Below are 24,020 nucleotides of genomic sequence, written 5' to 3' on the forward strand. Positions count from 1 at the left end.
TCAGCCAATTTCAGGGTAAACCTCTTCAGCATTTTGAAGAAGGTTGCCTGAGTAAACTTCTATTATTAAGTGCAAGTCACTGTTCAATTTTCTCTATAAAATTGATCAATAGATGCCTTGCATTTGCATTGCTGTTGTGTTTATGCAGTGGTGGGACATTGTGGAATACTGTGGGTAGAATTCTCCATTTTTTTCTTCCAAAGTGGGGTGGCGGCTGGTTCTGGCTGCACTCTTCCTGCTGGCTGGAATGACGTGAGCTTGCGCCTAATTACTTGCTTGGTTATACACATGCCAGCAACTCTCTGAATCACCTGGCAGGTCAGAAGCTGATCCAGCTGCCTACCATCAGCTAGTAAGTTCGAAGGTCCAGGCACCATATGTAAACCCCAGTCCAACACAGTCTTCACAAGATCATTCAGTATGTCCAGAACCTGGAGGCAAAAGGCTAGCAGTTTGAAAGTTCAACCACTATGCCCTCTACTTCTTGATTCTAGGAGCCTGGGTGCAGAAGGATGTCCCCTAAACAAGGGAAAGCTCCAGGAAGCACACCAACCTTATTTCCCCTGCATGGAAGGCATTGCACAGGAGATCAATGCCAGAAGCACCATGCAGTGCAGGAAGTGGATGAATGATCTCATCCACTCCACCAGGGTAAGCCCTCTCTGAGCTTCCCTCTGCTATCAAACTCTCACCCTGGTGTCATGTACTCACATAAAGAAATCCCACAGCACCAACTTAAAGTCCAACAAGTTCATTTGTAGCAAATGCTGCAAGCTTTCGGAACAGGCTGTCCCTTCGTCAGGTGGCTGGGAGTTCCCATCATGTACTCAAACAGATTTCATGCATCCTTTAATGGGGGACATATATTGTTCTCTCACAGATCACCATCATCCCACCTGTCATGTTGCCCACCTCCATCTTTTGCTCTTTCGGTGAAGGCTCATCCCTTTGTATAGCTGGATTGTGAAGGGCACAGTGCACTGCAATCATGCAGGAAACCCTCTCTGGTACATATTGCAGAGAGCTATCTGTGAATCACATCTTCAGAAGTGCTGTAGTCTGCTCTGAGAGAATGTGTGGAGCTGTGAACAGTGTTGTACCTCCCTTTGCCACAAGTCTGAGGGTGATGCACTAGATATATCAATAACAGCATATTCCCAGCATCTACAGTACTTTGCTTTTGCATTCAGCAGTAAAACAAGAATTTGTTTCTTTCAAAACAATAATTTATTCATACAGAATTCTAAAAGACAGTCGATTATCTCCTGTATTCCTTTTATCTGCGTAAGTGTCTGAATGGGTAGCCCTTATCTCCCAGCAACCATCCCTGCAGACAATCTGGATCTAGTCGTTGTCTACTAGTGAGCCCATCACCTGCCTGGCACCAATGCCCCATGTAGACTTCTACCCACTACATCTGGAGTCTCCCTGTATGCACTACCAGTAAGCGATGTAGTATCCCTTTGACCCTCTGATTTGTGAATGTTTCACAGAGCCCCACCACCCTTCTCTAATCCAAATTGAACTTTGGTCTGTTGGAGTGGAAGGTCTGTCAGTCTAGCAGCACGATGCTGTCCATAAAGGCCAGCTGGGCATGGGGTTGGAGGGCACAAACCAGCCTGCTCCAGGAGAGTAACATTCATTGCAATGGGAGAAGCGGAACGTTATGGCAAGTAGGCTATGTATGTTGCACTCACCTTGAAATCTCCGGTGAACTGAGGTCCACCTTGTGCATTCCACTCTGTTTCAATCAGGTGATGTGATTTCCCACTGGTATAATATGAGATTGGAAAACTTGATGTGATTCTGGCGAGCAGTTGCTTTAATGAGCATTCATGAAATGCAAAGGAATGAAAATGGCGCTCATGACAGCAGGCAGTGGGGACCTGACCTACCTTTAACCTTCCATCAGGAGAATGTCAAACTGATTTTACTCTGGTGCATTCCTGACTCCCGCTGGACTCTCTGCTTCTTCCCGCCATCAAACCCTCCGCCGGCAGGATGGGAAAATATTGCCCATTATGTCACAACATGAACTGTACAGGTATTTACATTGAACAGACACAAGACAGCTTAGGGCAGTCCTGTGTGGTGAACTTAATTTTTCAGCTTTGAAGGATGTCAGTCTGGAAAAGACATGAATGAAGTTCTACATTATCTTCTCTAACTGAGAACGATTGTTATCTTTCTTTTAATCCTGCTAATAACAACTTCATGTTACCGAGCCCTCCTTAGAATCTCGGTTACAACAACTGAAATGGAATCTATCGATCCTCAATGGAGGGGACAAAAATAAAGCAATCTCAATTTGGGGTGATCTTCAATTCAAAGAAGAGTTGACCTGTGAAAAAATATTGAGTGTCGTGTTGTTGAGGGAAACCATGTCTGCACTTTGGCACCCAAGGCCCACCAGCTGCAGTTTCAAGTGGCCTGCACAAGGTGCATAGTATGCCCACCAGTTTCAATAGGGGATTGTTTTACAGAATCATACAGTGCAGAAAAGACTCTTCGGCCCATTGGTATTGCACCAAAATGCGAGAACCACGGGAATTCCCAACTAATCCCATCTACCAGCACTTGGCCCATAGCCCTGAATGTTAAGATGTGCCATGTGTTCATCCAGGTATTTTTTAAAGGATTTGAGGCAACCCACCTCTACCACCCATCCAGGCAGCACATTCCAGACCGTCACCACCCTCTGGGTAAAGAAGGTTTTCCTCACATCCCCCCCCAAACCTCACCTTGAACCTATGTACCCTTGTGACTTACCCTTCAACTAAGGGGAACAGCACATCCACTCTGTCCATGCCCCTCATAATCTTGTACACCTCGATCAGTCACCCCTCAGCCTTTTCTGCTCTGATGAAAGCAACGTTTAAGTGGCAAACACTGCTGCCTCACAGCGCCAGGGACCTGGGTTCGATTCCTGGCCTGGGTCACTGTCTGTCTGGAATTTGCACATTCTCCCTGTGTCTGTGTGGGTTTCTTCCAGATATTCTGGTTTCCTCCCACAGTCCAAAGATGTGCGGGTCAGGTGCATTGGCCACGCTAAATTGCCCCTTAGTGTCCCGTGATGCGTAGGTTAGAGGGATTAGCAGTGTAAATATGTGGGCTTATTGGGATAGGGCCTAGGTAGGATTGTTGTCGGTACAGACTTGATGGGCTAAATGGCCTCCTGCACTGTAGGATTTCTATGATTTATCTTGATGGACGCATGAATGGGAGCTGAACCGAGGGATAGAAACTGCATGTCAGCATAGGTTTGGTGGGCCAAAGGGCCTGTTCCTCTGCTGTATTGTTCTTCTTCTCTTTGTTTTTAATATTCCAGTTTGCTTCCTTAATTCCTTTAACAACATCTTAAATACTTCTGCAACTTCACGTCCTGGCTGTGGTTAGCTAACTCTGCAATGAACACTGAGAATCAAGATTATTTGTCTGGATAGTCTTGTACAGGGTCTTAGAAGATCTTACATAACTTGAATAAGGAAGTGTCATTGTTCCAGAGACAGACAACACATTAGGGAAGCAGAGTTGGAGCCTTCATCTCATACATGCACATACCTGCTGCTGGCTTATGAAGTGAGTTGCCCTAATATTGAATTTGCAGGAGTGTGTCGGACTGTCTCTTAGGAAACTAGTAATGAAAAGGTTGAAACCCAGAATGGAAAAATGGAAATAAATTGTTTATCTCTAAAGTACTTAGCAGGAGACATGGTAAGATATGTTTGAATGCACAGAAAAACAAAAAAAAGCAGAAAATGTGAGAAATACTGTGAAGGTCATGCAGCATGTACAGAGGGAGAAACAGAGTTAATGTTTCAGTTCTGGATTCATCTGGGGTCAAAATGAAGGTAGGGTGGGGATGGGAAGGAAAGAACAAAGGAGAAAGATCTGTGGTAGGGTAGAGGGACATAAGTGATTAAATGACATTCAGTGACCTGTTTTGTGTGGTGTAAAAATCTTTTAAAACAATAAAACATTGTAAGTTAATATATTTCTATTGTATGTGGTTGACAGTGAAGTGGGTGGAGAAGGATCCAGTTGTCATGGTCCATGTGGGTACCAGAGCCATAGGTAGGGCAAAGAAAGAGTTTCTCCTGAGGGAGTATAACCACCTAGGGACTAAGTTTTGAAAGAAGTAGAAAAACAAAGGTAATAATTCTGGCAATAATTTGTTCTTGGCAAGACTGCATTGATTGCAATTTGCCAGGTGCCCTGAGAAGGAAATGGAAAATGCTGTTCTTGAACCATGGATGTGACATGAAAAGCTTTGTCGTATGCTTTACTTTCAAAGGAACCTTGCCAGTGAAAGCTTTGTCCCTTGTTCATAAGTGAATCTGCTGTGGACCAGCAATCACAGTTGCTTTGCTCCTTTTTGCTTTTCTTAGGCTGCAAAGTTCTAGCCCTCTGAATCAGACCTGTGGAAAAATAGGCAGCATTGCTGCTCCCTGAGGTCCGCAGTGCAGGATCATCATGGGTTGTGAAGCCACAGCAACCCAACCCCCGCCTTACACAGTACCATCTGCCGTATGTTTAACTAACCCGTCAAGGGCCTATCCTCTCTCCACAAATGCTGTGAGACCTGCTGTGATTTTCCAGCGTTTTTTGTTTGTGTTTCATATTTCAGCATCTGCAGTATTTTGTCTTTGTTTATTGTCTCTTTCAATAAACCTTGTTGTTAGTTTGAATCTCCGTGTGCAAAACATTTTTTTGTTGAAACCCACAACCACTAACATAGTTACGTTACACAGCCCCCCTTGCCCTTTGATTATTTATTATTTTTGGAACATTATTTGTATCTTCCGATGTCAAGACTGACACAAAGTACTTGTTTAACTTGTCTGCCATTTCCTGGTTCCCCATTATTATTTTTGCAGTCTTATTCTCACTTTGTTCACTTTGGTCTCTGTCTTCCTTTTAATATGTTCAAAGAAGCTCTTGCTGTCCGCTTCTATTTTACTTACTTGTTTACCCTCGTAGTTTGTCTTTCTTTATTATTTTAGGTACTCTTTTGTTGGTTTTTAAAACTTTCCCAATCCTTCAATTTGCTAACAATCTTTGCCAGATAATATACTTTTTCTTCTAATTTAATATCTTTAGCTTCCTTTGTTAACCACGTTTGATTTTTTTCTACTTTCTAGAATCCTTCTTCCTCACTAGGATATATCTTTGTTGTGGCAATTCTATAGAAACTTGTCTAAGTGAAAGGACAAATTGATCAGGCTGGTAAAGTGGTATATGAGATTTTTGACTCTATTAACAGAAGGAAGGAAATTATGCTCAACCTTTATTAATGATTGATTCGGACCCAACTGAGCTATTGTGTCCAGTTATGGACATCACACTTGTGAAAGGATGGTGAGTCCTTAGAAATGGTGCAGAGAGTTACCAGAATGGTATCAGGAATGAAAAAGTTCAGTTATGTGGAGAGACTAGTGAAAACAGGATTGCTCTGTTTAGCGTAGAGGGGGATATGGAGATTTTATAGACATGTTCAAAATCTTGAAGAGTTTTGTTAGACTGAATAGGGATAAACTGTTTTCAATGTCGGTAATGAGAAGAGAAAGATTGAAAGTAATCGGTAAAAGAGTCATTGGTGAGACTGGAATATTTTTAATGGGGCAAGATTTTGAGAGCATGGCCCATAAGGTGGATGCATATCCAATAATAACTTTCCAAAAGAAATAGGATACATACTTGAAGGTGAAGAATTTGCAGGGTTATGGGCACAGGAAATGGGACTAATTGGATTGATCTTGTCAGCACAGGAATGGTGAACAGTATGGCCTCCTGTGTGGCACAGACAGGATGCGGTTAATTTAAATTGCCCTGATATTCCAACTCTATCCATCCATGAACATGCGTTTTTTCCTCTGATTTTCCCCTTTATAAATGGTAGCATATTTTCTTTAACTGTTAAAATTGGAAATGTTCCAATCCTCAATTAATGACTTACATAGCAACCTTAAAAAAAAGTTTATTTATTAGTCACAAGTAGGCTTACATGAACACTGCAATGAAGTTGCTGTGAAAATCCCCTAGTTGCCACACTCCGGCGCCTGTTCGGGTACGCTGAGGGAAAATTTGGCATGGCCAATCCACCTACCCTGCACACTTTTGGATTGTGGGAGGAAACCGGAACACCTGGAGGAAACCCACGCTGACATGGGGAAAATGTGCAAACTCCACACAGAAAATGACCCAAGCCGGGAATCAAACCCGAGTTCCCGGTGCTGTGAGGCAGCAGTGCTAACCACTGTGCCATGAAGTAAGATGAAAGTAAAAAAGTTGATTTATTTTTTACACGTGCAGGAGATGGATTTTTCAATATCCACTCCTTTATACACTTGTGCAATAAGTGGGGGGGGGGTGTAAGGAAAAAAGGAAGAGAGTTCAGGGTATGACTACAATAAAATACAAGTACTGGTTTTACATGTGTCCAGATTACAGAATTAGAAGTCAACTAGAATGTATCTTCCAAGGGGCGGTTGGCTGATTGTAGAATGTTCTGTCTTTCCAGAGTGAGACCTGCAGGACAGGAGAAGGCATGTCGACTAAGTTAGTTTGGAGATGTAAGCTCTGAGGTTCTAGCAGTTGGCAGGTTTGACGAGACTCTCAGTTCTTTCTGCTGCCACAAGCTTGATGTCAGACAGCATGGGCTGTTGCATGGAGTTCTGTGCACGGTGAGTGGTCAGACAGTAATTGTTGGAATTCAGTTCCGACAGACAATATCACAGCGCAACTTAAGGAGATCAGGTGATATACTTCCTCAAGGTTGGACACAGGATGACTAGAATCCTGAGGTTTAATTGGAGTTGAGATTTCTTGTGTTTTTGGTGACACTGGTGTTGGGTTAACTAACTGCTGCTCTCTTTGTCAAAACCATTGTGTTCAGACTGCTATTTTTCAGCCATGAGCATCATCATGGGAGATTATGACCTGCAAAGGTTTTCCTTTGTTTGGAGGTAGCTGGACCAGGCGCCCTCCCACTATGGCCATTATTACCTTGAAACTGCTGCAAGGCTATTTGTTAGCTCAGCAATTTTACACTTTTAATAATGGAGAAATAAAAGTCTTCATAAAATAGTTCAGTCGATGAACATATTCATCTTTCATCGCTCTACCGAGACGTGTTAATGCATTATTCTCTGATTTTGGTGAAATGGAGCTTACGAAGAAATGATAAAGGCAAAATACAGCAGATGTTGGAATCTGAAACAAAAAGAAAAAATGCTGAAAAATTTCAGCAGGTCTAACAGCATTTGTGGAGAGAGAATAGATCCAATGCTTTGAGTCTGGATGACCCTTTGTCAGAGCTGAAGGCAAAGAAAATTAGACCAGCTCTGATGAAGAGTCATCCTGACTCAAAACGTTGACTCTATTCTCTCTCCACAGATGCTCTCAGACCTGTTGAGATTCTCCAGCATTTTCTGTTTCTGTTACTAAGAAATGACTCTCTTTGCACGTGCTCAGGTAGGAATGCTGTGTTCCATATCACAGTATCTGTGGACGTGTCTGTGTGCGCTGAGGACTTGAGATGTCATTGCATCAAAATGTTCTCTAGTTGGCACACTAATTCCCATCCTCTCAACCTTTTTAGTTTCCACTTGTATTGAATGTAGTTGCCACTAGGTTAGCAGAGGAAAAATACTGATTATGCAGAAACAAAGTCAAAGTGCAAAGGGATAGCAAAGGTGTAGGAGCTGTCAAATGCTTTTATTGAGACCACTCAAACTTTGTGAACAAGGCCAATGTCATGGGTGGATCTTCTCCAAAGCTTGAAAAGGTTGACCTGTGGCAGCTTGTAAAACAGGCTTTTGCTTATTCCCTCATGAACACCCCGAATCCTGCCTTTCCCTCCCCCCAATAAAAATGCACAATATAGGATCAGGTGTCAGACCCTGATTTCCAGAGCCATGATCATTGCTTGCAGTGCTGATGCTCTCAGTAGGGAGAAGGCAGTAGTAAACCAACCTGTTTTATGCCTCCAGTGTCTTGCTCCCTGCTCCTTCTCATCGCTGGGGTCTGGTGTACGCTGAGAGGTTTACGATCAGTGGATGAACCTTTAATAAGCAGTGACCCTGGAAAAAGAAGCAAGACACACTGAGACATTATTTCTGATGTCTTTCCATAGAATTTAAATGCACTTGACAGCTACGGCAGCTAATTTACACTCTCCCCACACCCCACAATCCAGGAAGTATATGAGAAATGAGCATTTCCTTGATGTGAGGAAGAGGAATATTGACCTTTAACTTTCTTATTGTTTCCAATCAACTCATTAGAGTTTGGATTTACTGTGTTGTTTTGTATTCTGTACACATTGGGCCCATATTTTATCAGTTGCTTGAATATTAATGGATGATTTTTGGACTGAGTGAGATTATGAATGTCCACTTGTATAATTAGCAAAAGTATTGAACCTTCAATTAGACTAAGTATTAAATTGTACAATAGCATTTTGTATTCATTGTGGTTACAGAAGCAGATTTCTAAACATGTTTTCCATTTAAGACTGAAATGAGGAGGAATTGCTTCTCTTAGAGGTGTTTGGAATTTCCTTTTCCAGCAAGTAGTGGAGGCTGGGTCATTGAACATTGAGCTGGATAGACCTTTGATTGACAAGGCAGTAAGAGTTTATGTTCTATCCCTGAATGTCCCATCAGGCAGAATTCCTCCAGTGATGGAGCCCCTTGAATTTTATTCAGGCACCTGGTTCAGAGGAACACATTGTACAAAATCCTGATGGATTTTAGTTAGTACTGGCATTGGGCTGTCTTACATCAGAGAGTTTCTCTTTCGCTGTATTTGAGTGACAAATCATTTGAAAGTTTGATGGTTTGCAGACATGATAGTCTTTTCTCTACTGTCTGATTGCTCTGGCCTGAGTTCCTAATAGGGCTTCACCTCCTGATGACATATAGTTATTATAATTGCACTACACATCTTTAACCTTTCTTCTTCAGGGCATTTCAAAATTGATTACAGTTTGATGGCACTATGCTGATTTAATTTCTATATATGCATAAGTAAGACTTTTAACACTTAAATATATAAATATGGATGGAGCATGCTAGTTGAATGAGGATGATTTTCAGCATAAGTTTTATTTTAGGTTAGGTGGATTAGCCATACACCATGGCACGGTGGCACAGTGGTTAGCACTGCTGCCTCACAGCGCCAAGGACCCAGGTTCAATTCTAGCCTCGGTCACTGTGTGGAGTTTGCATGTTCTCCCCGTGTCTGAGTGGGTTTCCTCCAAATGCTCCGTTTTCCTCTAAAGATGTGGATATTGGTGGATTTGCCATGTTAAATTGGCACTTCGTGTCAGGGGGACTAGCAGAGTAAATATGTGGGGTTACAGGGATAGGGCTTAGGTGGGATTGTTGTCAGTGCCGATTCAATGGGCCATTGGCCTCCCTCTGCACTGTAGTGATTTTATGATTAAATTGCCCCTTAGTGTGCAGAAATGTGTAAGTTAGATGGATTGGCCATACTAAATTGCCCCTTAATATGCAAAGGTGTGTAGGTTAGATGGATTAACCATGGTTTTGGGGATATGGCAGAGTGGATGGCCTGGGTGACATGCTGTTTCGGAGATTTGGAGCTGACTTGATGGGCCAGATGGCCTCAGTCTGCACTGTAGGGATTCCATGATTCTACCTTAAGATATTTGGTGAACTCCCACACATCTATCAACATTTTGGATAATTTGGACTACCAATATTCTGTTTATTCTCGATATCAGCTGTGGCTCAATGGTAGTAGGCCTGAATCAAAAGGGGTTCTCTGAAGTTCCACTCTATAGAATTCAGCACAAAATCTAGGGTGACACTTCAGTACAATACGAGGGAGTATTGACAGTGCCAAGTTTTGAGTGAAATGTTAAATAAAACCCTGCCTGACTTTTGAGCGCGCATAGCACTATCCAAAGAAACAGACGAAGGTATTCCCTGATGTTTAGGCTAATATTTACTCCTCATCTAGTCACTGATCTTATTGCTGCCTGTAGGAGCTTGCTGTGCACAAATTGGCTCATGAATTTCCTATGTTAAGAGAGTAACTGCATTTAAAATGTATTGGCTGTAATGTATTTTGGAACTTCCTGAGATTGGAAGCAAGAAAAAAAATCTGCAGCCTTATCTTCAACTACAAATAATAGCCCCGAGACTTCATTGGGTAGACTTGGGTGGGGAGTTATTTCATAGCTCCATGATTTCTTTAGGATCTCAATGGCCTCACACAGTTAGAGAGCGACCACCGAATCCCCATAAAATCTTTTGCGTCATTACGTTTCAACAGTTCACTTAGTGAATAATGAAAAAATGAAAGACAACGTAGAATGATTTTTGTATCAATCTCGCGGATTTTTGTTTGTTTTAAAAAGGATATTTAAATGTTCAGGATAATGCAGCAATAGTTCATGAAATCAGTAAGAATAGTGATTTTTATTTATTCATTCATGGGACATGAGCATTGCTGGCTGGCCAGCATTTGTTGCCCATCCCGAGTTACCCTTAGTGGGCTGTTGAGAGTCGATCACGTTGCTGTGACTCTGGAGTCACATGTAGGTCAGACCAGATAAAGACGGCAGATTTCCTTCCCTAAAGGACATTAGTGAAACAGATGGGTTTTCCTGACAAATGACAATGGTTTCATGATCATCAGATTGTGAAATTGTGAAAGTCATGAAAAACAAATAAGCCATATTAGTGTCAGCTTAGCTTAGTAGTAGCACTGTCTCATTTGAATCAGAAGCTCAGGTGTTCAATCCCACGCCAGATCTAGGTTGCCATTCCATTGCTATACTGAGCACAGAATTGACATTGTAATGTTAAACCAAGCCTGTCTCATATGGTGAATTATGCGAGAGATCGCATGGCGTGATTTAGGGGAAATGCAGGATAGTTCTCACCGACAATATTTATTCATCAACCAAACACCATTAAAATAGATTATCTGGTCATTATTACATTGCAGTTCATGAAACCCTATTGTGCACACACTTGTGTGTTGCTTCTCTATAATAGAGCAGTGAGTATATTTCATTGTCTGTGAATAATGCCTGATATGGATTGTTTGAACTCATGAAGAGTTCTATATAAATGCCTGTGCTTTCTTCGCCAGTGAGAAAAGAAATATTTCAAAATAAACCCATTTTCACACAGTAGCAGTCTATAACATAATATACATTTTCATTTCTCCAAGGCTATGCTTTCCTAACCTGATTCCTGATGATGTTGAATTTCAGTGTCTTTGCATATATTATGTTGAATTTACAGCACAAACAAGTCATTCAGCCAATCTGATTCATGCTGGCCTTTATACTGCACACAACCCTTCTGCCCACCTTATTACTTCTAGCCCAGTCAGAATATACTCCCTTCCTTTCTCCTGAGTGTACTTGTTTAGCTTCCCCTTAAATGTATTCATGATATTCACCCCAATACTTTGTTATTTTAAAAAAAAACCTTGTAAATGCATTGCCTGATAGGATGGTGGAAAGACTTTCAGTGGTAGGTTGGGTAAATCTCACAAGCAGAAATGTTTGTAGGGAAGTGGAAGAAGAATTGGAAACTGGGGCTGACTGAATTGTTTATGAAAGAGCCAGCACATGTTTGATGGACTGAGTAGCCTCTTTCTGTGCTTTACTAGATTATGTGCGAGGGACTTTCCTTCCCCCATTGTTGTTAGATGCCCCAGGGTGCTGTGTGAGGTGGGTCTATTGGGTGTGATAGTGGGAATTCCGTGTCTGTGGTCAGAGGGGGGGGTTCTTCATCCTTCTTTTAACTTTCAGACAGTGGGGTACCCTTTTAAAATGATGCAACCTGTTAAGAACTGTGATTATTGGCTGAATGGGCTTATTCAGACCATGATGCCATGGGACCCACCTCCTTGATTTTCTTTGCCTAAGTGTCAAAAAATATGGGGGGAAAAGTTGACATGGGCCTGAGTGGCTACACCTCTCTGTCTGAGGTGGCACTCGCCAGAATTTTCTCAGTGTTTGACTATATGGTTGCAAGTTTCATATTCTAGCTACCCTCAGAGTAAAACAGTTTCACCTGGGTGTATGTGCCCCTATTGTGGATTTCCTGCAGAAGTGGAAACTTCTGTGTGAAACCTACCAAGCCTTTCATAATTTTTAAGATCTCTATTAGGTCACACCTCAACTTGTCTCTTCTAAAGAAAAGAGCTTCGGGCCTTTTTGATCTTCCCTGATACTTAACAGTTTCTAGTTCTAATATCATCCTTGTGTGTCTTTTTGACATCTTCTCCAGTGCCTGTTAATGCAAAGATAAAGTGACGAGGTCCAGGAGCAGCTTACTCATCTCCCCTCAAAGCTTTTTTATTATTTGATTTATTATTGTCACACACATTAGTATACAGTGAAAAGTGTTGTTTGTTGTGCGCTATACAGACAAAGCATACCGTTATAGAGAAGGAATGGAGAGGGTGCAGAAGATATAGCTAGGGTGTAGAGAAATATCAACTTAATGTGAGGTAGGTCTGTTCAGAAGCCTGATGGCATCAGGGAAGAAGCTGTTCTTGAGTCCGTTGGTACGTGACCTCAGGCTTTCGTATCATTTTCCCAGTGAAGAAGGTGGAAGAAAGTATATCCGGGGTGTGTGGGATCTTTGATTGTGTTGGCTGCTTTTCCAAGGCAGTGGGAAGTGTAGATGGAGTCAATGGATGGCTGGCTGGTTTGCGACTCCTTTGTAGCTTGAGAATCATAGAACACCTATAGTGCAGAAGGAGGCCATTTGGCCCATCGAGTCGGCACCGACCCCCAGATAGAGAATCCTGCCCACGCCTTCTCCCCATAAGTCCACGTATTTGTCCTGGTGATTCCCCTACACAATTTGAAACACCTTAGGGACAAATTAGCATGGCCAATCAACCTAACCTGCACATCTTTGGGCTGTGGGAAGAAACTGGAGCACCTGGAGAAAATCCACGCAGACGCAGGGAGAACGTGCAAACTCCACACAAATAGTCAGTCAAGGCTAGAATTGAACCTGGGTCCCTGGCACTGTGAGACAGCAGTGCTAACCATTGTTTGATTTTGATTTGATATGATTTATTATTGTCACCATGTATTAACATACAGTGAAAAGTATTGTTTCTTGCGCACTATACGAACAAAGCATACTGTTCATAGAGAAGGAAACGAGAGAGTGTAGAATGTACTGTTATAGTCATAGCTAGGGCATAGGGAAAGATCGACTTAATGCAATGGATGTCCATTCAAAACTCTGACAGCAGCAGGGAAGAAGTTGTTCTTGAATTGGTTGGCACATAACCTCAGACTTTTGTATCATTTTCCTGACGGAAGAAGATGGAAGAGAGAATGTCTGGGGTGCGTGCGGCCCTTAATTATGCTGGCTGCTTTGCCAAGGCAGCGGGAATTGTGCCACCTTGTCATCCCTCAACCTGCAATTCAACTTCAAATCTGCATGACTTTTGGTAAGAACTTGACCTTCGTTGTCACATGGCATCATCATAACCCCGAGGATGTTTGTGGCTATGTAACACCACCTTTAGCCACCAGTTACTTCAGATTCAAGTTAACAGTTTTTAAACTGTACAAGATATTGCTACTCTCTTCAGAGAAGCTAATTTGAATCAGAAAACATAAAGCTCCATCATTTGTTCTTTCTAAACAGTTCCAATGCTAGTTCCAACATGGAAATATTAGCATTTGGACTATATCCTGAAGAAATGTTTTTCTCTATTCGAATGTACTGTAATTAAATGAGTATTTTGGCTTCCACAGTGTTTTTTTTTAAACTTGGACCTGTTTATTTTCTTTAATTTTATTAAACATGCAGTGCAGAGCTGGATACAGAAGCAGATTTGCTTAGTTTCATCATTTTTTTCGTTGCAAGTCATATGGTGTAGAGTAATAACCAAAGTGATCAATGAGTGAAAGATAAATCTCTGGTCCTTTTCTGGCTTGTACAATTTAATTAACTTAGTATTTGAAGGTAAGCAGACCTACTGTACCACTGTAGCATTTTTAAAGTGGAAATCAAACTTTATATGCAGAGTTTAAAGCTTTATTGCTTTGTTGTTAAGCTGAGTAGGACAGTCCCAATATGTGGACTTAACTCTTGATCACCCTGTTTATGTAAACTGATTGCCTTTGAATAAAAAGATTACTGATTGCTAAAATTGTAAGCATTAACCATCCATTTTAGAAAATGCCTGATGTTAGGATTCTCCGTTGGTGATGTCTGATGATGATGGTGATGATAAATCAACAGGATGATGTCTGAAAATCTGTTCTGTCTTAATCAATACATGCTGACAAATGAAATAAGCACTGATCCCATTGCCCGGTTTGACTGCTGCCGATCCCCGTTGGCTGTTCTTGCCAAGTAAATGGAATAAATCAGATTATTTGCTGAAATTTGGACATGATAAAGCGTGAAATAGCATGAGGTTGCTTGCTGGATGGCTCCTTTACTCATTAAGGACATTGCATATTACGTTACCAGCTTCCTGGCACAGTTGGAGTATTTTGAAGTAAGCTTAGAGCAGTAACTCCATCTTGGTATGGGGTTAGAGAGAAAATGCAAATAAATGCACTTTGCACCATGGGGATGAAGGAGGATGCCTCTCATTTATCTTTGTAGTGCTTTGAAAGTATATTTTGCATTTCTGTTTGTACATATGGAGGCGATTTTCTAAGATATACATTTGCAGATGAAGTTACAAGCTTCCAGAGCATACTTGTAAAACTATCCTCAATTACAAACCAAAAGCACATTGAAAGCCTACAGTATGTAATGCTTTTAAAACAAGGAAACCTGTTGTTATCCACTTTGGATATCATTGCCTGTCTTACACGGACAAGCAGATTAATATTATATCCAGCAAATGTCAGGTGTATGTCCTCTGGTTAGAATACTGCACTTTCCATCAATGACAAGTCAACAAAGTTAAACGTTATTGAATTCTTCGTCCTTAAGAAGAACTTGATATGGAGCTTGTAACCACAGGGGAGTTGTTGAGGGAAATAGCATTGATGCTATTAGGGTCCTCGTAGAGACCAATAACTTTTAAAAGAGAAAGATTTCTCAAACAAGCAATAGAAATAATGGGAGAACAAGATTTCACATTTTAATACTTTTACTGTAACATACAAACCAAATTCAACAAAGATCAAACATTAATTAAGAGGAAATTGATACATTAAACTTAAGAAAAGGGTAATTTCCACCTTGACAAACTTTAATGAGTTGGGCTTAATGGCCTGCTTTGTACTATAAGTTCGATGTAATACTCTGTTTCACAGATATTCTGTTTCATAGTTTCCTTTGCCTGTTAAATTTAAATAATACTACTTTCTCATCTCACCACCCTTCCATGAACAGAAAGGTGTTTCTAATTTCCTTTCTCCTTTTTTAAGGAGCGATGTTTTTCTCAACCGCTCAGTTTTGGTGTGATCCAGTTTTCTATTAATAACCCCAAAGCAAACTCAAGATAAAATGAACTGAAAGAGTTAGTTCATTTGCACAGATTCAAAATGCAGGAGGAGGGTTGCAACATTGCTTCCTGCCAGTTTGATGGTAAACCACAGATTGAACTTTTAATAAACAATGTAGAGATGTGCTCATTGCTACCTCTAAAGCTTTCATACTATCACATCATATGAAGTCAACTTAACATATGGCTTACAAAATGCTTTTACTCTATGTCACAGTTCTGGCAGACATGTAGCATTAAAGGGATAGTTTTAAAGTTACCCCCATTTCTTCAGCAAAGGTTCACCTCGCCCCACCATGCTAAGTCAAATTTCCCAGCATTCTTTGACAGTCGTTCCACTGTGTCTCTGTTTTCTCCATCTGATTATCACCAGCATGGCACATCTTGTTTCCCCTTCCTGTCCACAGCAGCAGCTTTTTGTCTCAGCAGCTGCATTTAATTTGTTCTGTGTGCTCCTGATAGAAGCGCTAGAACTGTCACTTAACAATTGAATAGATTTCTATTTGAGTTTTCTATTCTATTTGCGCTTTTTCCCCATGCATACTTATTAGGACTGAAGTGTTTACTAGGAGTTCATGACAACCACTTTACAGATGTGACTGATATGGGACTAAGACCTCACCCTGTTTTTTTTTAAAAAATTAGCCCCCTCCTGTTCATAATGCAGCTTTCTGTTTTACTCTAATTAAAAATCCAATTTTAAAATATAATCATCTTGTGAAGTACAGCATTCATAATGCATTTAAGTGGAAGCTAGATAAACAGATGGAGGAAGAAGGGATTAGATAGGGTTAGATGCATAGGGGTAGGAAGAGGCTGGTGTGCAGCGTAAAACATCAGTTTGTATGAGTTGGGCTTAATGGCTGTTATTGTACCAGAAGTTCGATGTAATACTCTGTTTCATAGATTAGTTTGAATGTGTTCATCTTCAGTACAAGAACTGAAAGTTTTATCTTGGAAAAAGCTGTTTTTGAGTCGCTTGGTGTGATTATATGATCTTAGACAGAAGAAGGTGGAAGAGAGTATGTCCCGACCATGTGGTTATGCTGGCTGCTTTTCCGAAGCACCAGGAATTGTAGACAGAGTCAATGGATGGGAGGCTGGTTTGAGTGATAGACTGGTTTCCGTTCATAACCCTTTGTAGTTTATTGCAGTCTTGGGCAAAGCATGAGCAATACCAAGCTGTGATACAACCAGAAAGAATGCTTTCTATGGTGCATCTGTAGACGTTGCTGAGAGTTGAAGCAGAAATGCCAAATTTTGTTAGCCTCCAGAGAAAGTAGAGGCATTGGTGAGCATTCTTAACTATAGCCTCTGCATGGAGGGACTAGGACAGGTTGTTGGTGATCTGGACACCTAAAAACTTGAAGCTCTCGACCATTTCTATTTCATCCCCATTGATATAGACAATGCCTTCCACTATGCTTCCTGAAATCGATGACTATCTCCTTCGTTTGTTAACATTGAGGGAGAGATTATTGGCATCACACTAGTTCACCAGTTTCTCTATCTCATTCCTGTACTGTTTCTTGTCATTGTTTGAGATCTGACCCACAATGCTGGTATCATCAGCAAACATGAAAATTGAGTTGGAGGGGAATTTGGCTACACAGGCAAAAGTGAATAAGGAGTCTAGTAAGCCCTGGGCCTCAACCAGCATTCTAGATGACAATTCCATTCATGCACATCTTAGTAAAGTTTATTATTTATCTGAGCCTAAAATTCATGGCAACAGAACAAGTTGGTGATTTTAATAGGCAAATAAGCAACTTTGCACTACACCGCGACTGTCACTGCATAGAATTTGGCGGTTTCAGATTTGAAAACTGTTCTTTTTTTCTCATGGTGAAGAATTTATCTTCACAAAAATCCCTCCCACATCCACTGTTATTAGGTGGAGGATTTGGCCAGAATACTGCAGAGATTGATCAGAAATATTGATCAGCATTCCAATACGTCCCGAAAAGCATTGGATTGGTGTAGACAGTAACTTCCTATAAAATGTGCGTGTTTTATTTTTGTGCAATGGACACATGATTGAAATTTCATCCGACAAGGTGAAAAATTGGGACTTATGGGGGAGGCCATTTGGTCCATTTCAGCTGCTCCATCCAGAAGGTAATTAGCCTCCCCAGTAGAACACTCTTAACTTCTGTTTTTGCTTCAGGCCTCCCCTAAGGTTGAATCCAATTCTTAGTTACCCTTTGGACAGATTTTAATGTCGGCAATGGGAGTCTTGTCCACTGGCTGGTGAGCTGCTGAATACCCTGCATGACATCTTTTTGGGAAGGCCTGCTTTATTAAGTGCCAATCAGGCACTTAACTGCAAAACATTCCCTGGGGCTGGAATTACCACTTGCTGGGCAATTAGAGGTCAGCGGCTCTTCATTGTTCAGCAGCGCCACCAGGGCAGAAGTGACTACTGCTGGTAATGCACCTGCCAGAGTCCCAGGGTTATGAAAGACTCGGGTCACAGGCAAGAGATGGCAGGATTGCTGGGCGGAGGTTGCAGGAGATGGAAGGGAGTCAGCAAAAGGGGTAGAGGGGTGGCGCGCCTTTTCTGATGCTGACTTCCTCAGTTAGATACTACTTCCTATAAAGTTGGAAGCAACACCGACCAGGCTTTGCTTCTCAAGCTTCCTGCATGGTGAATCCTTCACAGGCCACTGGTGAATGCCAGTAACAGCAGGATGAGGCCCTTCAGTAGGCATTAATTTCCCACTCCAGGGTCTCAATTGATGATGGGATGGGAAGGGCATCCATGAACCTTCCCACCATGAATTGAATCAGTATGGAGTTGGGAAGGCAACAGGCCTCCAGCTACCACCCTCCCTCCCTCCTGATTAACTGCCCATTCAATTTCAGCTTTTGAAACATAACAAAGAGCTCTGATTATGAGAAATAGTACGTAACTAATTACACACCATTTAAATCCTGGTCTTTTAAAAAGTTTCCCATTCATTCCTTCTTGGCTTATGACTTCATGAGGATTCTCAGATTCGTGATTCTTGAGAAGTTGCAGCATGATATTGGAGTTAAGAGTCCTCATTCATGTGAAAAGCTTAGTTTCTTCTTTGAGCAGTGAAAGGTTAGTGGGAGATTTAATAGAGGTGTTCAAAATTATAAGGGGTCTTGATGGAGCAGCAGCGGAGAATATTTTTCTATAGGCAGAAGGAATGGTAACCAAAGATTTAATGTAATTGTCAAAACATCCATGGGGATAATGAAGAGATTTTTGTTTTAAGCAGCAAATTGTTATGGCCTCAAAAGCAATGCCTGATTTGATCGTAACTTTCCAAAGGGAGTTGGATAAATACTTGGAAGTGAAAAATTTGTAGGACAAGTAGCAAGAGCAGGGGAGTGAATAATTGTTTCAGACAGCTGGCACAGATAAAAAAGGGCTGAATGGTCTTCTCTACTTTATGAATCTATGATTTTTTTTTCATTTGTGGGACATGGGCATTGCTGGGTAGGCCAGCATTTATTACCCATCCCTAGTTGCCCTTGAGAAGGTGGCGGTGAGCTACCTTCGTGAATTGTTGCAGTCCATGTACTGTGAGTCGACCCACAATGCTGTTGGGAGGGAATTCCAGGATTTTGACCCAGTGCCTGCGAAGGGACAACAATAAATTTCCAAGTCAGGATGGTAAGTGGCTTGGAGGGGAACTTGCATGTGTTCCCATTTATCTTCTATCCTTGTCTTTCTAGATGGAAGTGGTCCTGGGTTTGGAAGGTGCTCTTTAAGGATCTTTGGTGATTCTATAATTCAAACTCTGTGATTTGCACTTGTTCTTTAAACTTTCAAATCTCATTGTCACCAGTGAAATGGAGTGGATTTATTGCCATAGATTTCCAATGGACCAAATTATTTCATCTCCTACGTTTTGCTTACAGAATGGAGGCATTTATTGTTACAAAGTATTTCAGCCAGTGGCCAACTTGAAGACAAGACATCATTTGGAATCAGTAACAAACAGTCATGAGGTTGAGTTGTGAAGGAAAACCTTTTTATCAGTTACACCACAGATTAATTTATTTTGCCGATAAGACTTTAGCACTTTTAAATAATTTGGTGACAATATAAAACTTTGATTTGAAACACTATCTCTTTTTCAGCCATCGAGATTAGTTTGACCCAATGAGTGTCAGCAAATAAGCAAGTTGAATATGCCTGGGCCAATTACTGCCCCAAGTAAACCAAGGGTTAATTATTCCTGGGTTTCCTCAGATTTAGAGTCTCCAAGACCCCATGCTGTTGAATTTATTGTTCCATGGAATGTGAAAGTCACAACGAAATGCAGTTAGTTAAATTTACAAGCAATAAAATGTTGATCCTATATTATCCTAGGAAGGACACGTAATTTCTTAAATTTGTAATTTTACCTGCCTGCTGTGCACTCCGAACTCAAGCTGGAGAACACCAGGGTTACAATGAAATCGGAAATCTGCAGGCTGGGTGTGGAAACCCCCAGCAAGCTCTTGGATGTTTCACTTCTACAGCTCAGTCGCTGTTTCTCATCAACTTGCTCAGCAGAGCAGTAGGAACAGCTTTTTTCCTTGTTGGAACCGGCACACAAGTGGCTCGAGAGTCCACTACAGTAAAATGTGCCTTCTGGCCTCATTTGGCATTTAGCCTGTGAACGTCTGTGGAGGGATTGGAAGTTACAGTGCATGGAAAAAAACATTGATTAACCCTTTAGGGTAATACGGTGTGGAGCTCGGACCACAACAGAGACTGTTACTGTCATTGCAACACTTCACAAAGTACTTTATTGGCTGTAAAATACTTAGAGCACTGGGTGATCATGAAAATTGCTATATAAATGCAAGCTTTTCTTCTTAATACAGCAGATTATCAAAGGAAATGATAGTTTAAATGTTCACTAATTCATTTCACAGTAAACCTTAGAAAGCTAAACAAATACTGATATCATTTTGAAACAATACTACCTAGTATTCAGTAACATTGCTGTTTGGAGTTGCAGAATTCTCAATGGGCTGAACAACACATTGGACGGGATTTAACTGCCTCGCTCATCCCGAAACTGTAAAATTCCACTCAAGGTCACCAGACCTTTCCATTGTCTGCCCCTTGCCCACTCTGATTCCCATGGCAGGCAGGACAGTATAATTCCGACCAATGACCTTTCCATAAGTCTACCAGTACAGCTGAAGCAACTTTAAGGAGCTCCCCCACTTGCTGTGTTTGATTTGTGAACTTGTTCTGCTTCACATATTCTAAATTTGGGATGTTTTCACTTATTGATTGTACTTTTGTTTCTTAGGCTGGAATTTTACCGGCATGTCCGTCTGAGGCTTGTAAGATCGCGCCTGAGGCCAACTGAGAATGCTGTTCTGCAATCCTGGCCCATCCCGATTCCGGGGCAGGCATGCTGGTAAAATTAGGGCCTTAGCGTATCACATATTACACGTCTACATGAAATAACAGAGCTATTTTAAAATATTTATTGCCCTTTTTTACAATCAGTAGTTTGGTGTGTGCAAACAGACATATGGTGGGGTAATTTGTTCACTTTGCAGACTTATCTTGATTCTCCTCAGCTGCTACCTTTCATGGCCTTCTTCAACTAAATCATTTGTTTGTAAGGGTATTTCTCTTCCATTACCCATCAACTCTGATGCACAACCATCATTTAGCTTAATTTATATTTCTAGGCATTAATCCTAGACATGTGAGACACTAAGACCCTGATTTTACAGCATGCCTGCCGCAGAATTGGGGTGGGCCAGGATCACAGAACGGCGTTTTCCATTGCCTCGGGTGCAATCTTATGAGCCTTGGGCAATTCTGGTAAAATACCCACCTAAGGAACAGAAGTACAATCAATAAGTGAAAACATCCCAAATTTAGAACATATGAGGCAGAACACGTTCACAAGTCAAACGGAGCAAGAGGGGGAAAACAGCAATAGCAAGCACTCTGTTGCTTCATATCACCATTTTGGTGCATTTCCCAATCTGCAGAATGTCACCAACTTGAAACTTTTGGCAGATGCAATTGCTGTGGTTTTTATTCTATGTTACATCTTGATTGTGTGTTCTCCAGAGTTGTGAGCGTGCAAAAGGTACAAAAAGACTTGCTGTAGTAGAGTATGAAGGTTTGCATGCATAAACTCTGCGACATGAGCCATAACCTTGCCGATTACCATTACCAGAATCCACCTTCTCCTGCGTCTGTTCCAGTGTCAGTTCATTCTGACTTCCGCATCTTGCCAGGTCTGGTACGCTGTGCTGCCCTCTGAGGATGGTTCCCTGGAGTGCCAATCAGGCAGAAGTCATTGCACTTAGCTCATGTACTAACCTTGCCAGTGTCTAGACACTAGCCTTGGAGAAACTTTCAAATTCTTTAGAATGGCACTGGGAGGCTGTTCTTTTTATCTAAGGAATCAGGAATTCAACCACCTTTTCAGAAGCAAGATTATGAAAATTAACACTTGTAACTGTTTGTTCCACGTTAAAATGCCTCAGCTTGAGATAATGTACCACCTGAAAAATCCAGTCTCTGTCATGCAGTGCATACTAGCTAATGGCTGCATTGGAGCAAGGCTTCTTCAACAGGACATCCTAAACATGTGACCTCTGTCATCGAGAAGGTACCTAAAAACGCATGGAAGTCGATCACCTCCAAGTAATATACCATCCTTACTTGGGACATTTACCAACTTTCTTTTCTCATCACAGGGTCAAAATTTTTGTAACTCCTGACCCAACAGCAGGATGGAGACATCTTCACCACACAGACTGCAGCTCACCACCACTTCCTCAAGGACAACTAGGAATGGACATTAAATGCTGCCCTTGTTAGCCACACCAGAATGAATGAAAAAAAAAGCAATACTGTTGAACAGATTGATGTGGGAAAGTTGCTGAATCAGTGTTTGGTTTGTTTACTTGTCCCTATTCTAGATGGATGCAACCAAATAAATAGCTGTGAACTGAGAAAAGAAAGATGGGCAGAAAACACCAACATGGCTTTAAAAGATTGCACTGTATAGTTGCTGAGCTATTAACGGTAATAATTTAAGATACAAATCCATCATGGAAAAACTGAGATGTAGCTTCATTATATAGAAGCTGTACTCTGCTTACTCAGGAGACCAATACTGTGACTCAGGACGCAGGCCAATAATGTGTGGCTGCCACAACTGAAAAATAAACATTGGCTCAACCATTGAGCACACTGCATCTTTATCACAGAAAACCTCAGTGATGGTGGCTGTGTATGTTATCTGCTTCACAGCAGACTGGTAGAGAAATTGCCACCATATGTAAAGTTGCACTTTATCAGACAGAAGGGAATTGCTAACTTTTGTCCAGTGTTTTACTAAATTGGCATTTATTGTGGAGAATTTCAATGTATTCCCCTTTCTTAAGTATGAGACAAATGTGCTTTTTGGCACTAAAACCAGATTCTGAATAAGACTACACAGAATAACATTGATTTTGGGGAACAGTTCAAAAGAAGGTTAGATCGGTGATTTAAAAATAAGACTGCATCTAGTTTTCCCACTGTCATGGAAAGTATCAAAATGTGGGTTAAACTGAACTTATTCCATTGGTCACCTGAGTTTTGTTCATTTAAATGGACAGCTTTGTATCTCACTGCTAACCGGGCTGCATCTTCAACCTTTCAATCTTCTGAAACTTAGCCATTTTATGTAACCATATGACATTGTGTTTTTATAACATCACTAAATAAGAGCAGTGAATGTATACAATGCTGCCCTCTTTAGGAGCATATGCTTGATACTGATGTAGTATTTATGCCCCTTTTGTAAGCTTCAGTTGCAGTTTACGTACTCACTATTGAAGAGTGAAGATTTGAGCGTGAAATCTAGCCGATACTACTCGAAATGCAGCACTGTGGGAGGGCTGTGTTATTGAAGGTGTGCCACTATTTGGTTTAGATTGTAAATGGATGCCCATAAAAGTTCAAAGTTTAAGTTTTAAGATTAGTTATTCGTGTCACAAGTAAGCTTAGTTAACACTGCAATGAAGTTACTGTGAAAGTCCCCTCGTCGCCACATTCCGGCACCTGTTCGGGCACACTGAGGGAGAATTTAGCATGGCTAATGCACCTAACTAGCACGTCTTTCGGATTGTGGTAGGAAACCAGAGCACCCACAGGAAAGCCACGCAGACATGGGGAGAACGTGCAGACTCCACACAGATAATGTCTGAAGCACAGAATTGAACCCAGGTCCCTGGCGCTGTGAGGCCACAGTGCTAACCACTGTGCCACCATGCCACCTTAAAAAGATCCTACTGCACTGTTTCAAAGAAGAGCAATGGATTTCTCCCTGGTGATCCAGTGAATATTTATCCTTTGACCAACATCACTAAAATGGGTAGCTGGTCACTTATCTCATTGTTGTTTGTGAGAGTTGGCTGTGTATAAATTGGCTTCTGAGTTTCCTACATTACAACAGTAACTTCATTGCCTGCAAAGCACTTGTAGATATCCTGAGGTTATGGGAAAGGCATATAAAATTGAAGTTCAATTTGTTGGC

General features: G+C 41.3%; 1 protein-coding gene across 2 annotated transcripts in view; it reads left to right on the plus strand.

Moving 5' to 3' along the window:
* lmf1 (lipase maturation factor 1) overlaps positions 1 to 24,020 on the plus strand; it is a 538,909-nt gene that overhangs the window by 324,693 nt on the left and 190,196 nt on the right. The window lies entirely within an intron of this gene.

The sequence above is a fragment of the Carcharhinus amblyrhynchos genome, chromosome 18 (genome assembly GCF_965287045.1).
Source record: "Carcharhinus amblyrhynchos chromosome 18, sCarAmb.v2.hapA, whole genome shotgun sequence".
NCBI lineage: Eukaryota > Metazoa > Chordata > Chondrichthyes > Carcharhiniformes > Carcharhinidae > Carcharhinus > Carcharhinus amblyrhynchos.